Here is a 12,631-nt window from a genome sequence, read left to right on the forward strand (position 1 = left end):
TGATATAAAATTATATTTCAAAAATAATTTAAATTAAATTTTGATTTTAAAAATACTAAAATTAAGATTTTAAAATATAAGTTTGAATTTTAAAATATAATTAAACATTTGAAAATAATTAAGATTTTGAAGATTATTTAAAAATAATTAAGATTTTAAAAATTAATTATGATTTGAAAATTAATTATCATTTTGTAAATTAATTATACTTGTGAAATTAATTAAGATTTTGGAATTAATTAGATTTTGAAATTAATTAAACTTTTACAATTAATTAGATTTTGAAATTAATTATGATTTTATAATTAATCATGAATTTTAATTGAGTTAGCTTTAATTTAATTAATTTAGGTTTGGTTAACTACTTTAACTCTAGGTTCATCTCACCCTTTTCTATATTTTCAATCATAGAACCTTAATAGTTTTGTGAGATGGTTAATTTAATCTTCAATTTAAATTCCAATAAAAGGATTGATCAACATTTGAGTTAGACTAAGGTTTAATAGTCAGTTAATTAAATATCTATTTCAATAATTATCTTTTAGGCTGTGGCAAGGCACTAGACCTTCTTGGGTATGAGGTCATCCACCACTTATAGACAAAGTCTTTTAAAGAAATTAAATATTTAATTTCCTTTATGAAAATCCTAGGTCTAACTAGTCAAGTGTGGATGAAGCCTAAGGCCTTATCTATCCTTTCTAGATTAAGCAATTAGTAATCATGAATGACATTTATCAATTAATTACATATATGCATATTCATGGTAATTATGCATAGATCAAACAAATCAAGCATTTATTAGTTAAGTTAACAAGTTATAATTTTAAATTAACTTTTAAGTTGAGTAATGAGCTTACTGATTAATTTAGTGTTTATAGATTGGTTTCATAATTAAAAGATACTTGAATATAACTTGGTTTTTGGAGTTTAAGTTTTACCTTCGACTTGTAATCCAAGTCTAGATTTTGTAATTTGGTTAAATTATTAACAATATTTTCTAATTTATCAATTTTATCTTTTAAAATATTATTCTCTTTTTCTAATTTTCTAAGAGTTAATTTCTTTCTTTTTTTAAAATAATTTTGAGTTATTCTTATTTAGATTTGAATCAACTTTATTCATTACATTATTAGCATGCATATCTAATTTTCAAGAGAAATTTATACTAGAGTAAGCAGGATTAGCTTGGGTACCAACATCTATTGCAAAAATTAGATTTTCATGTAATGAAAATTTACTAACCTTGATTTCTCCCCCTGGATTCTTGGGCCTTCTTTTTGGGCATTAACTTTTACAGTGACCCATTCATTTGCACTTGGAGCATTCAATGTGCTTCTTCCCTATTCAGATCAATTTCTCCTTTTCCTCTGGTTGTGTCGGTCGAATCTTACGAGTAGGGCACTTGTTTCTATAGTGCCCTCTCTCCCTACACTAAAAATAAGTTATATAAAATTTACAATTTTACCTTTTAGATCCATGATAGGATTCTCCCCCTTGGTTGTTGTCATCTCGAATTCGGACTCAGATTCAACTATCTCTTCTTTGGCCCTCAATGCTATGAAATTGGTCTGATCTGATTCTTCTAATTCTAGTTTGGAGGTTGACTCTATTGGTGCAAGTCGCACCAGAATCAAACCTAAGTTTTGATGTTGTCAAAGGTTCAAGTTAAGTCTTGCTGTGATCTAACAAGTTGACTGAGTGTGCAGGTTATTACTCAACCGGGAAAGACCTAGCTGGAGGCTAGGCAGGAGAAATCTTAGCAGATCGTGGAACCCAGGTGCAAGTCCAAGTGGATCGAGGGGACCCGAAGTTTGGCGGTGCGATCGAGAGGTTTGGAGGACCGAAGATCAAGGAAAAAGTCCTGGCGAGCCGATCAAAGCTAAGTGAAAAGTCCAAATTAGATCTGGAGGATCTAAGTTTGGCAGGTAGGTTGAGGTAAACAACTGGAGGATCTACAGTGAGGTCGGGTTCCAGAAGGGAACAACCATAGATCGTTGATCCAACTGAAGAAACTGGTAAGGTTTCCAAGTTGAGATCAAGACAGTTCTATTGTCTTTTATATTACTCATGCATTATAATATATATTATTGTGCTAATATTTGTTTTGCAGGATGTTTTGCCTAACACTGTTTTGTAGGTCCGACTGGATCGGTCGACCGAACCGCTAGATCAGTCGACCGAACAAGGCAAAATCAATACAGTATTTAGATCAGGTCAGAACAGATCAAAGTCCGATCAAACGACATTGATCGGTCGACCGATCTTACTGTTCGGTCAGAACGTTGGTGACTCAGCACAAGACAGTTCATCAGCATCGAACAGAAGGAAATGGAAAAAGGCCAGATCGGTCGATCGAATCGTGGAACGGTTGACCGAACCAATCAACAATAAATGCAGCATTAAAAGAGGATCTCGGCAATCTGCAACGAACAAAGAAAGAATCTGTTCGGTCGACTGAAAAGCATGATCGGTCGACCGAACTGTTTATGATTAGTAAATGCAAAAGATCGAGTCAGCGTCAGACTCCAGCTGGGAAGGAAGGGAGTGGGTTCAGTCGACCGAACAGTGGGATCGGTCGACCGAACGTCTATTACACCAATAAAAGAAGGCTCGAAGTATGTGGCTGTTACAACACTTCTGATCATCTCAAAGCTTTTCTCTGCATACGGATTGTACTACAAGTCTTCATCAGTCCTGCAAGCTACTCCATTCGGAAGTACCGACCGAGCTTCGACTTTTAATTACTACTGTCGGTATATTTTATTTGTACTGTACTTAATTTCATATAAGATAGTAGGAGTGTTACTATCTTACATATTTGTATCTATACGATCCATTTCTTTCCGAAGATTTCGGAAAGAAGGGTTATAGTGATTGCCCATCGGTGCGGTCTAGGACCGAAGACCTTCGAGTAGGAGTCGAGCTAGACTCCGAATGAAGTAAACAAACTTGTCTACTCTTTTACTTTTCGTTGTGCACGAGTCTGATTTCAAAGAAAAAGAAAAGTGTTAAATACGTGATATTCACCCCCACCCCTCTATCACACTTAATCCATCTATCAATTGGTATCAGAGCCTCGTTAGCTCTGAAAGTTTTTAACAGATTTTCAAAGCATTTTTAAAACATTTTTTGATTTTACAATATTTTTCTTATCTCTACTTTTCAAGCACTACTAATCCCAAGACGAAAGTCTTGGAAATATTTTTATTTTAATTTTCGTCTTGCAAGGATGTCGAACTCTTATCAAGAAGGTTATAGTACTGTCCGACCTCCACTATTCAAAGGAGAAGATTTTAGTTATTGGAAGAATAGAATGGTGTGTTACTTGAAGTCCGACATCGAGCTATGGTTCACGATCCTGAAAGGCTACACTCCCTCGACGAAAGACGGAACACCATTAGAATGGACCCCCAATGATCAAGAAGGCACAACTAAACTACAAAGCAATCAACACCATTCAGTGCGGGCTCATAATGGAGGAATTGAACCGAGTCAGTCCCTACGACAACGCTAAAGAATTATGGGATTCCCTAGTAAAGCTCCATGAAGGAACCGACAAGTCCAAGGTAAATAAACGAGATTTAATTTTAAATAATTTATTTAATATAAAAATGTTTCCCGGAGAGATGACCTCGCAACTACACGCTCGACTGAAGGACATCCTCAACGGTCTTCATCTGATCGAGCATACTCTTGAAAACCGCGACACAATAAGGTATGCTTTAAACACTTTTCCGAGAAATGCTTTATGGGTATCAATTGTAGATGCGTACAAAGTTTCTAAGGACCTTTCAATTCTTAAGTTAGATGAATTATTTTGTGAATTGGAACTACACGAACAATCTAACATAAGCCATGTCGAGAAAGGAGTTGCTTTGTATTGAAGCCCGAGCAAGGAGACAAAATCAAATATCAAGATCGAGTCAGAAAGCGAGTCAGACTCTAACTCAACAAATGAAGAAGAATTAGTCAACATAGTCCGGAGACTTCTGACGAAGAAGAAATTCAGAAGAACTGCCAAAAAGACACCTCTCAATCAGACCCAAAACAAATCAGAAATGATTTGTTATGGATACAACAAGAAGGGGCGCATTTCAAAAACAAATGCCCAAATCGAAAGGAAGAAAGGCCCAAATCGACAAGATGAAAGAAGCCCTTCAAGCAACATGGGATGAAACTTCTTCTGACGAATTTGACACGGAGCAAACAAAGCATTCGAGCCATCTTGCATTTATGGCAAGAAACGAAGTTTCTAACTCCGAGTCCGATGAAGAGTACGAGTTTGAGATCGACCTCGATTCCGAGAGAAGCCCCGGATCGGAAGATCCAAATATGGTAACAATTTATTCCAAGTCTAATTTACTTAAAGTAGTTAAATGTTTGTTTAAAAAATTATCAAAATCTGAAAAATAAAATAACTTGTTACTTAAGGAAATAGAACACCTTAAGCAACAAGTTAACTTGAGTGATTCGACTAACCAAGTTCAAGTCAGAACCTCAACTAAAGTTGAAAAACTTGAGGAAGAGAATTCCAACTTGAAGGGTCAAGTTGAGCGACTCAAGAAAACGTTAGAAAGGTTCGAACTGGGATCCAAATGTCTAAATATGGTACTTGGATCACAACGAGCCGTGTACAACAAATCAGGACTTGCCCTAAACAAACAAACAAATCATATTTGTCATTAATTAGCCAAAATATTAGAAGTCAAGTCCAAGCATAGGTTCAAATAGAACATTTAACCAAACTAATTAAAACAAACATCTACTTGGTCCCTAAGAGTCAAATTCATTACTTAGATAGACCTTATCTAAGCTACGACTCAAGGGGAGCAACTAGAAATGTAGGGGATCGGTGGTCGGCTTGAAGAGGGGATGGATAGACGACACCCCCAAATCGATTACTTCCTACACTCGTTAGTATGCGCAGCAGAAATACAAGCTAACTACAAATATGAATGCAAAACACTAAAGGAAAGAAAAACAAGCACACCGCTAACACGTTCGTTTAACATGGTTCGGAGATTATGGCTCCTACTCCACGGCGTGCCCTTGAGGAGGACGATACCGATCCGTCAGTGGATTAATCCCCGGCAAACTCCGACTATCTCAAGTAGCTCCTTGTGGGTGGAGAAACCTCACCACAACACTCACAAAGACTTGAGAACAAGTAAACTACTAATTAGGGTTTACCACCACTAATTTTGTCAGCTCTAACCAAGCTCCCAAGCTTTAGTTATATAGCCCGCAGGTTGAAAACCCCACCTACCAGTCGACTGCCAAAACATGCAGTAGACTGCCCTCTGTGGAAATTCGACCGGTACATCCCAACGGCTCGATACTAGTCAACTGCTAAAATTAACAGTCGACTGCTCCACACTGACCGAATGAACAAAAGCATTCTGTTCGCTCCCAGTCGACTGAATGGTCGACTGCACCAGTCGACTGCTAAAACATGCAGTCGACTGCTACAGTAATGCTACAGTACGACTACAGAAACGCTACAGTAAACCCTAAAACTAGGATTTTACTCCGAGTACAATCTCTCATGCACTCGTACCCTTACCCTTTTGACTCACTTGACGCTTTTTTGCAGCCTTGACCTCTTGCCTTCAAGCCTACTTCCTTTGGCTCTCGCCCCTCGGATGCATTCAAGCCCGCGACTCGTCTCCAATGTCATCCTTCACGTATGCCTCGAAGTCGCTTCGCTCTGCCCCTGTCCTTGCTGTCTTGTCCACGGTCCCTCGGATGCTCCATCCTTCACCAGACCCGAAGTCATCCACCTGAGTCACATGTGTATCCTGCAGTCCTGCACAACTCACATATACATATAAAATACAAGAGTGAACCTAACTTAAACCCTTTGCCCAAACATCAAAACACATGGTCGCACGGACCATTAGGATTGCTCCAACAATCTCTCCATTTTGATGTTTGGCAATACGTTTAAGTTAGGGAAAACACATAACAAATAAACATGCTAAAACAATGGACTTACGTTGCCAAGGCTACACACTTGGACTTACACTGTCGAATGGACTTACGTTGCCAAGGCTACACACTTGGATTTACACTGCCGAATGGACTTACGTTGCCAAGGCTACACACTTGGACTTACACTGCCAAAATAAAAATACAAACATGCATTGGAACCTATCCCAAGGCTCCCCCTACACCTATGCTTTCCATTAAGCTAGGAATTTTTCCATAGGGAATTTTAAGAACCTATCACAAGGCTCCCCCTACACAAAGGCAATTAAGGTTTTTCCAACTAAACCTTACTTCTCCCCCTTTGCCTAACATCCAAAAAGCTTTCGAATAATATCCCAATTGTTAAAAATTTATCATCCAACTGATCCTAAACTCATGTATTTATCCCCCATGGATTCCATACATCTATGCGAGCTGACCCGGTTAAAATCTAGTGCTAAAAACACTTTCAGACTGATATCAATCGACTGCCCTTATCGAAATGAGCTTACAGAGACATTCTGTTCTCAAAAACACTGTTACCAGTCGACTGCTAACTGTAGCAGTCGACTGGTACGCTATTTCTGAAAAAAATTAGTCTTATTTGACCAACTTAAAAAATGCACCAGAAATTCCACAAACCTCCAAAAATTCTCAAATTTTGTGGAGAGGTCTATTTTATCAATGTCTACTTGGAAAAAATATATATAAAAATATATTTATCACAAATCCCAATATTGACACAAAATATAAAACTAGCTAAAAATTTCAATTGAACCTTGACTTAAAGTCTTAGTTTTGGCTTCCTCTTGATGTATTTGCCCATACTGACTCACAATGCATCCTTAGCATTGGTTTATATGACATCTATACATCCAAAACCAATTATCATGCTATATGACCCCAATGTCATATTTCTAAGCATGAAACATAACCCAATTGTGCTAAAATCCTAGGTTTGAGACTCAAGTCCATCTCCAAACCACTTGGCACATTTCATGACCCCTCTAGACTCCCAAGTAAAACCCACTTGAGATACATTGGCCATGGGCCCCAAATTGACTCTTTGAGCTCCCCCTAGAGCTCTTAGCCATAGTCACCTCCCTAAGTGACTCATCTACAATCGCTAGGCCACATCGGTGTACCTCCGGTGACACTTGGCCTACAAACCTACCCCTTCTTAACCTTGGACACCTTGTCCTTGGTTAATTTCTCCTTACCTTTAAATGACTTTCCCTTGCTATTTATTGATTTTTCCTTGCTATAGTCATATGCAACCCTAGCGTAAGGCTTTCCCTTAGCATTGGAGACCCTAGATCGGTATCCTAGACCTGATCTATCATTGATGGGTCTTTGACTACCCAACACCATGCCTAAACCCTTAGATCCAACATTGAATCTTTCTAGGGTTTTCTCTAAATGATCAAGTTTTGCCTTCAAGACTTGATTTTCTCTCTCTAGGTTCCTAACCCTAGAGTCAACATGTCCACCATGGATATTCCTAGACCTACCCTTTCTAGGCATATGTCTCCCTTTCTTGGGATTAATGCCTTGGGTCTCCTTAGGTCTACCATTTCTAGAGTTTTCATGAATTGGTCTCCTAAGGTTATGATCTACAATTACCCTATTCCTTTAATGATATCTAAATCCAAAATTTTTCATTTCTACATAATGATAATCATTATTTTTCCTAGCATGTATGGAGGAATTTAAATTTGACTTCAAATTTAAACTAGGATTTACCTTACCCTTTACCTTTGGAGCTCCCCCTTGACATGAGCCTCCATTCTTCCTCCACTTCTTCTCCTCCTTCTTCAAATGTGCCAACTTCTTGATTTCTTTCTTCTTTGGGCATTTGGTGTGGTAATGACCCCGCTCATCACATGTGAAGCACACTATGTGCTTCTTCTCCTTCTTCTTCCTACAACTCAAATTAGATTCAAAATGAATTGAATTGAGTTTAGGAGATACATTTTTTTACCCAATAGACATCTACTCTTATAGTGTCCCTTTTCATTGTACCCGAAACACACAATGTGATCTTTTGACTTTGCTTCGGTGGAGGTGCTCACTAGGATGACCTCCATGACCTCTTCTTCATCCGTCTTGGATTCTTCTTCAACCCTTGAGGATGTTGATGATGCTTCATCTTCCTCATCCACACTTGTGGATGGCCTTTCTTCATCCTTCTCTTCCTCGGATGTTGAGCATGGCTCAACTTCCGTTTGCTCCTCCTCAACTTGAGCAATTAAACCCATCTCCTTGGGTTCTTCTTCTTCTTGTGTAGGTTTAGGTTATTCCCGTAGAACCATCTTCACTTTGCTACACAAATCCTTGGCGTTCTTATATTCACCTACACCACTCATCACATTAGACGGCAATATATCTATTAAGATTGATATTACCTTTAAGTTTGCCTCTGATTGTGAGGTTTGCTCTTCCGTCCAATGTCGTGGTCGGAGTCTTTTTCCCTTCTTGTCTCTTGGGACTTCGAATGGGTCCTTGATCACCATTATGGTGTCCCAATCCATGTTGAAGAAGATTTTCATCTTCATCATCCAAAATGTGATGTCCCCAAGGCTTCCTCCTTCAAACTTTGGAGGTACAATCAAGTCGGTCATCTTGTTGTATTTGCTCTTCTGGGCGATTAGTCCGGTGAAGTGCGACCTTGGCTCTGATAACACTTGTAGGGGATCGGTGGTCGGCATGAAGGGGGGTTGGATAGAAGGCACCCCCAAATCGATTGCTTCCTACACTCGTTAGTATGCACAGCGAAAATACAAACTAACTACAAATATGAAAGCTAAACACTAAAGGAAAGAAAAACAAGCAAACCACTAACACGTTCATTTAACGTGGTTCGGAGATTAGGGCTCCTACTCCACGGTGTGTCCTTAAGGTGGACGATCCTGATCCGTCGGTATATTAGCCCCTGGCAAACTCTGGCTATCTCAAGTAACTCCTTGTGGGTGGAGAAACCTCACCACAACACTCACGAAGACTTGAGAACAAGTAGACTACTAATTAGGGTTTACCACCACTAATTTCGTCAGCTCTAACCAAGCTCCCAAGCTTTGGTTATATAGCCCGCGGGTTGAAAACTCCGCCTACCAGTCGATAACCAAAACATGCAGTCGACTGCCCTCTATGGAAAATCCACCGTTGCATCCCAATAGCTCAATATCAGTCGACTGCTAAAACTAGCAGTCAACTGCTCCACACTAACCGAATGAATAAAAGCATTCTGTTCGCTCCCAGTCGACTGAATGGTCGACTGCATCAGTCGACTGCTAAAACATGCAGTCGACTGCTATAGTAATGCTTGTTGGGATTTTCAGGCCGTGAAAACCGCTTTTCGCGTCGCGGAAACCCCGAATCTCCCTAGCCAACGGATCCGTGCGAAGAATAAAATTTTTCAAAAAACTACGAGTACGAGTTTACCTAGATCTACAAGGGAAAAAGGTTATACCTTTTGAAGCGAAGCCCTTCGCGTTCCCGCTTATCCAAATGGTGCCGGATCTCGAAGTTGTCAACGTAGACAACTCTCTATATGTATCCACACAAACAACTCAATGGAGAGAGAGCCTTAGAGTGTGCTAGAACTCCAAAGGGTCTCGGCAATGGTAGAGGAGGAGAGGGAGAGGGAGAGCTTGAGGAAGAGGATGAAGTGAATGTGCCTTGAATGAAAAATTCATTCCATTCCCACACAATAGTGGCCGACCACTTTCAAAAAGGTGTAACCCCCATTTCCACATTAAGTGCAATTAATGTGGAGCCATTAAAGTGAAGAATTGTAACCTCCATGAGGTGGCATCTCACTTAAGTAACCATGATGATGTGGAGCATCATCATTGGTCCACATCTTGCCAACTCACTAATGATGTGGCAAAAAGTCAAGTCAAACTTGACTTTACCTCTTCCTCTCAAGTCAAGTCAAACTTGACTTAATCTCTCTCATGGTTGATCTAATCCAACCATTTGATTCAAGCCAATTTAATATAATGAATCTAATTCATTTAATTAAATTGATTCAATGAGTCATAATCTAAATTAGACTCATTGAACACATGAATCAACTTGAGTCTAACTCAATTAGCCTAATTAGGATTACTCTTAATCCAATTTGATTCATCAAATGAATCTAATTCTCTTGGTTCATCATATGAACCTAATCTCCATCTAATTGTCCTTAGTGTGTGACCCTATAGTTTCTTGTAACGTTGGCAATGCCCTAAACCCATTTAGGAGCATAAGTAATGAGCGGTATCTAGCAACACATCATTACTACCCAAGTTACAAGAATGTTGAGATCCAACATCACCTTGTGACTACTAATTATGACTCCTCACAAAATATGACAAGTGTCCTTCTATCCTAGACATCTAGATTGATCAATGTGAGGCATAGACCGTGTCATCCTCTAATCAATCTAAATCCTGAACTCCAAGTAGACTCACTAAATAAAAGGAGCTCAATATCTCATATTGACTCATTTGGGCATGGCCATGCACTTCGCGGTCTCACTCTATCAAGAATACCGATGTCTCTCCCATCATATAGGAGGGATAGATCCCATTTACATCACTCACATCCCTCCACATAATTTGTTACATACCCAGTAATCGCCTTTATAGTCCACCCAGTTACGGGTGACGTTTGACGAAACCAAAGTACATAATTCCTTATGTAGGGAACATGGTGACTTCAGGTCTAAGCACTAGTAGTTATACTAATAGCCACATGAGAAAGTATATGACACTCATATAATGATCCATGATACTTTCTCATGGCGGGTCATTCAGTATACATTCTCTAATGTATACCCATGTGTCAACTTGATATCTCTATATCCATGACTTGTGAGATCAAGTCATCGAGTTGACCTACATGCTAGTCTTATTGCATTAACATTATCCCTAAATGTTAATACTTGACTAGGAATGATTAAGAGTAGTGTTCCCTATATCATCTCACTATCTGTTCAACTAACCGATTGATATAGGTGAGAACCTTCTACTCAAGGACGCTATTATACTTAGTTTATTTGGCACCAATACAAGTAAGTATAATAACCAAAACAAATGCCTTTTTTTTATATAGAATATGATACAACAAGTTCATAATACAAACATCAAATGATTGCCTCTAGGGCTCTAGCTAACAATCTCCCACTAGCACTAGTGCCAATCAGTGTAGGCTCTAAGCCCCAATGACCTATTGTGACCATCATGCTTCCTCTATACCAAAGCCTTGGTTAAGGGATCTGCGATGTTAGCCTCTGTGGGTACTCTGCAAATTTTCACATCTCCTCTCTTGATAATCTCTCGAATGAGATGGAAGCGCCGTAGTATGTGTTTGGTCCGCTAGTGTGAGCGAGGTTCCTTCACCTGTGCTATAGCTCCATTGTTGTCACAATAGAGCTCAATGGGGTCAGCGATACTGGGAACCACCCCAAGTTCAGTGATGAACTTGTGGATCCAAACTGCCTCCTTTGCTGCCTCTGATGCAGTAATGTACTCGGCTTCTGTTGTAGAATCAGCTACTGTGTCCTGCTTCGAACTCTTCCAGCTCACAGCACCACCATTAATGCAAAATACGAGTATGTCATCCACATACAATATGAGGAAGCTAGCAACTATGTCCCTAGCTCATCATTGCCTCCATATATCAAGAAATATTCTTTAGTCCTTTTTAAGTACTTAAGAATATTCTTGACCGCTATCCAGTGACTTTCACCTAGATCTGACTGGTATCTGCTCTTCATGCTCAAAGCATATGAGACATCAGGTCGAGTACATAACATGGCGTACATGATAGATCCTATGGCTGAGGCATAAGGGATCTGATCCATGCGATCTCTCTCCTCTCTAGAAGAGGGACCTTGAGTCTTCGAAAGATTCACGCCATGTGACATCGGCAGAAATCCCTTCTTGGAGTTCTGCATGGCAAACCGAAGGAGTACCTTGTCAATATATGTACTCTGACTTAGGCCAAGCAATCTCTTAGATCTATCTCTATAGATCTGCATCCCTAGAATGCGGGATGCTTCACCTAAGTCCTTCATTGAGAAACATGTCCCTAGCCAAGTCTTGATAGACTGTAGCAAAGGGATGTCTTTCCCAATGAGCAGTATGTCATCCACATACAATATGAGGAAGACAACTATGTCCCATACAACCTTCTTGTAGACACAAGGTTCATCTTTATTCTTGATGAAACCAAACTGTTTGATTGCATCTCTGAGAAGATTCCAGCTCCGAGAAGCTTTCTTTAGTCCATAAATGGACCTATGCAGTTTGCATACTCTGCTAGTATGCTTTGGATCTACAAAACCCTCAGGTTGTGTCATGTACACATCCTTGAGTAGGTTTCCATTTAGAAACGTGGTTTTGACATCCATCTGCTAGATCTCGTAATCGTGGTAAGCTGCAATAGCAAGCATGATCCGAATGGACTTAAACATCGCTACTGGTGAAAAGGTTTCATCATAGTCAATACCATGAATCTGCTTGAAACCTTTAGCTACCAAGCGACCCTTATAGATAAGTCCATCCATGTCAGTCTTTTTCTTAAAGACCCACTTACACCCTATGAGTTTTACCCCTTCAGGTGGATCAACCAAAGTCCATACTTGGTTGGTGTACATGGATTCCATTTTGGATCT

The sequence above is a fragment of the Zingiber officinale genome, chromosome 10A, assembly GCF_018446385.1.
Source record: "Zingiber officinale cultivar Zhangliang chromosome 10A, Zo_v1.1, whole genome shotgun sequence".
Taxonomy (NCBI): domain Eukaryota; kingdom Viridiplantae; phylum Streptophyta; class Magnoliopsida; order Zingiberales; family Zingiberaceae; genus Zingiber; species Zingiber officinale.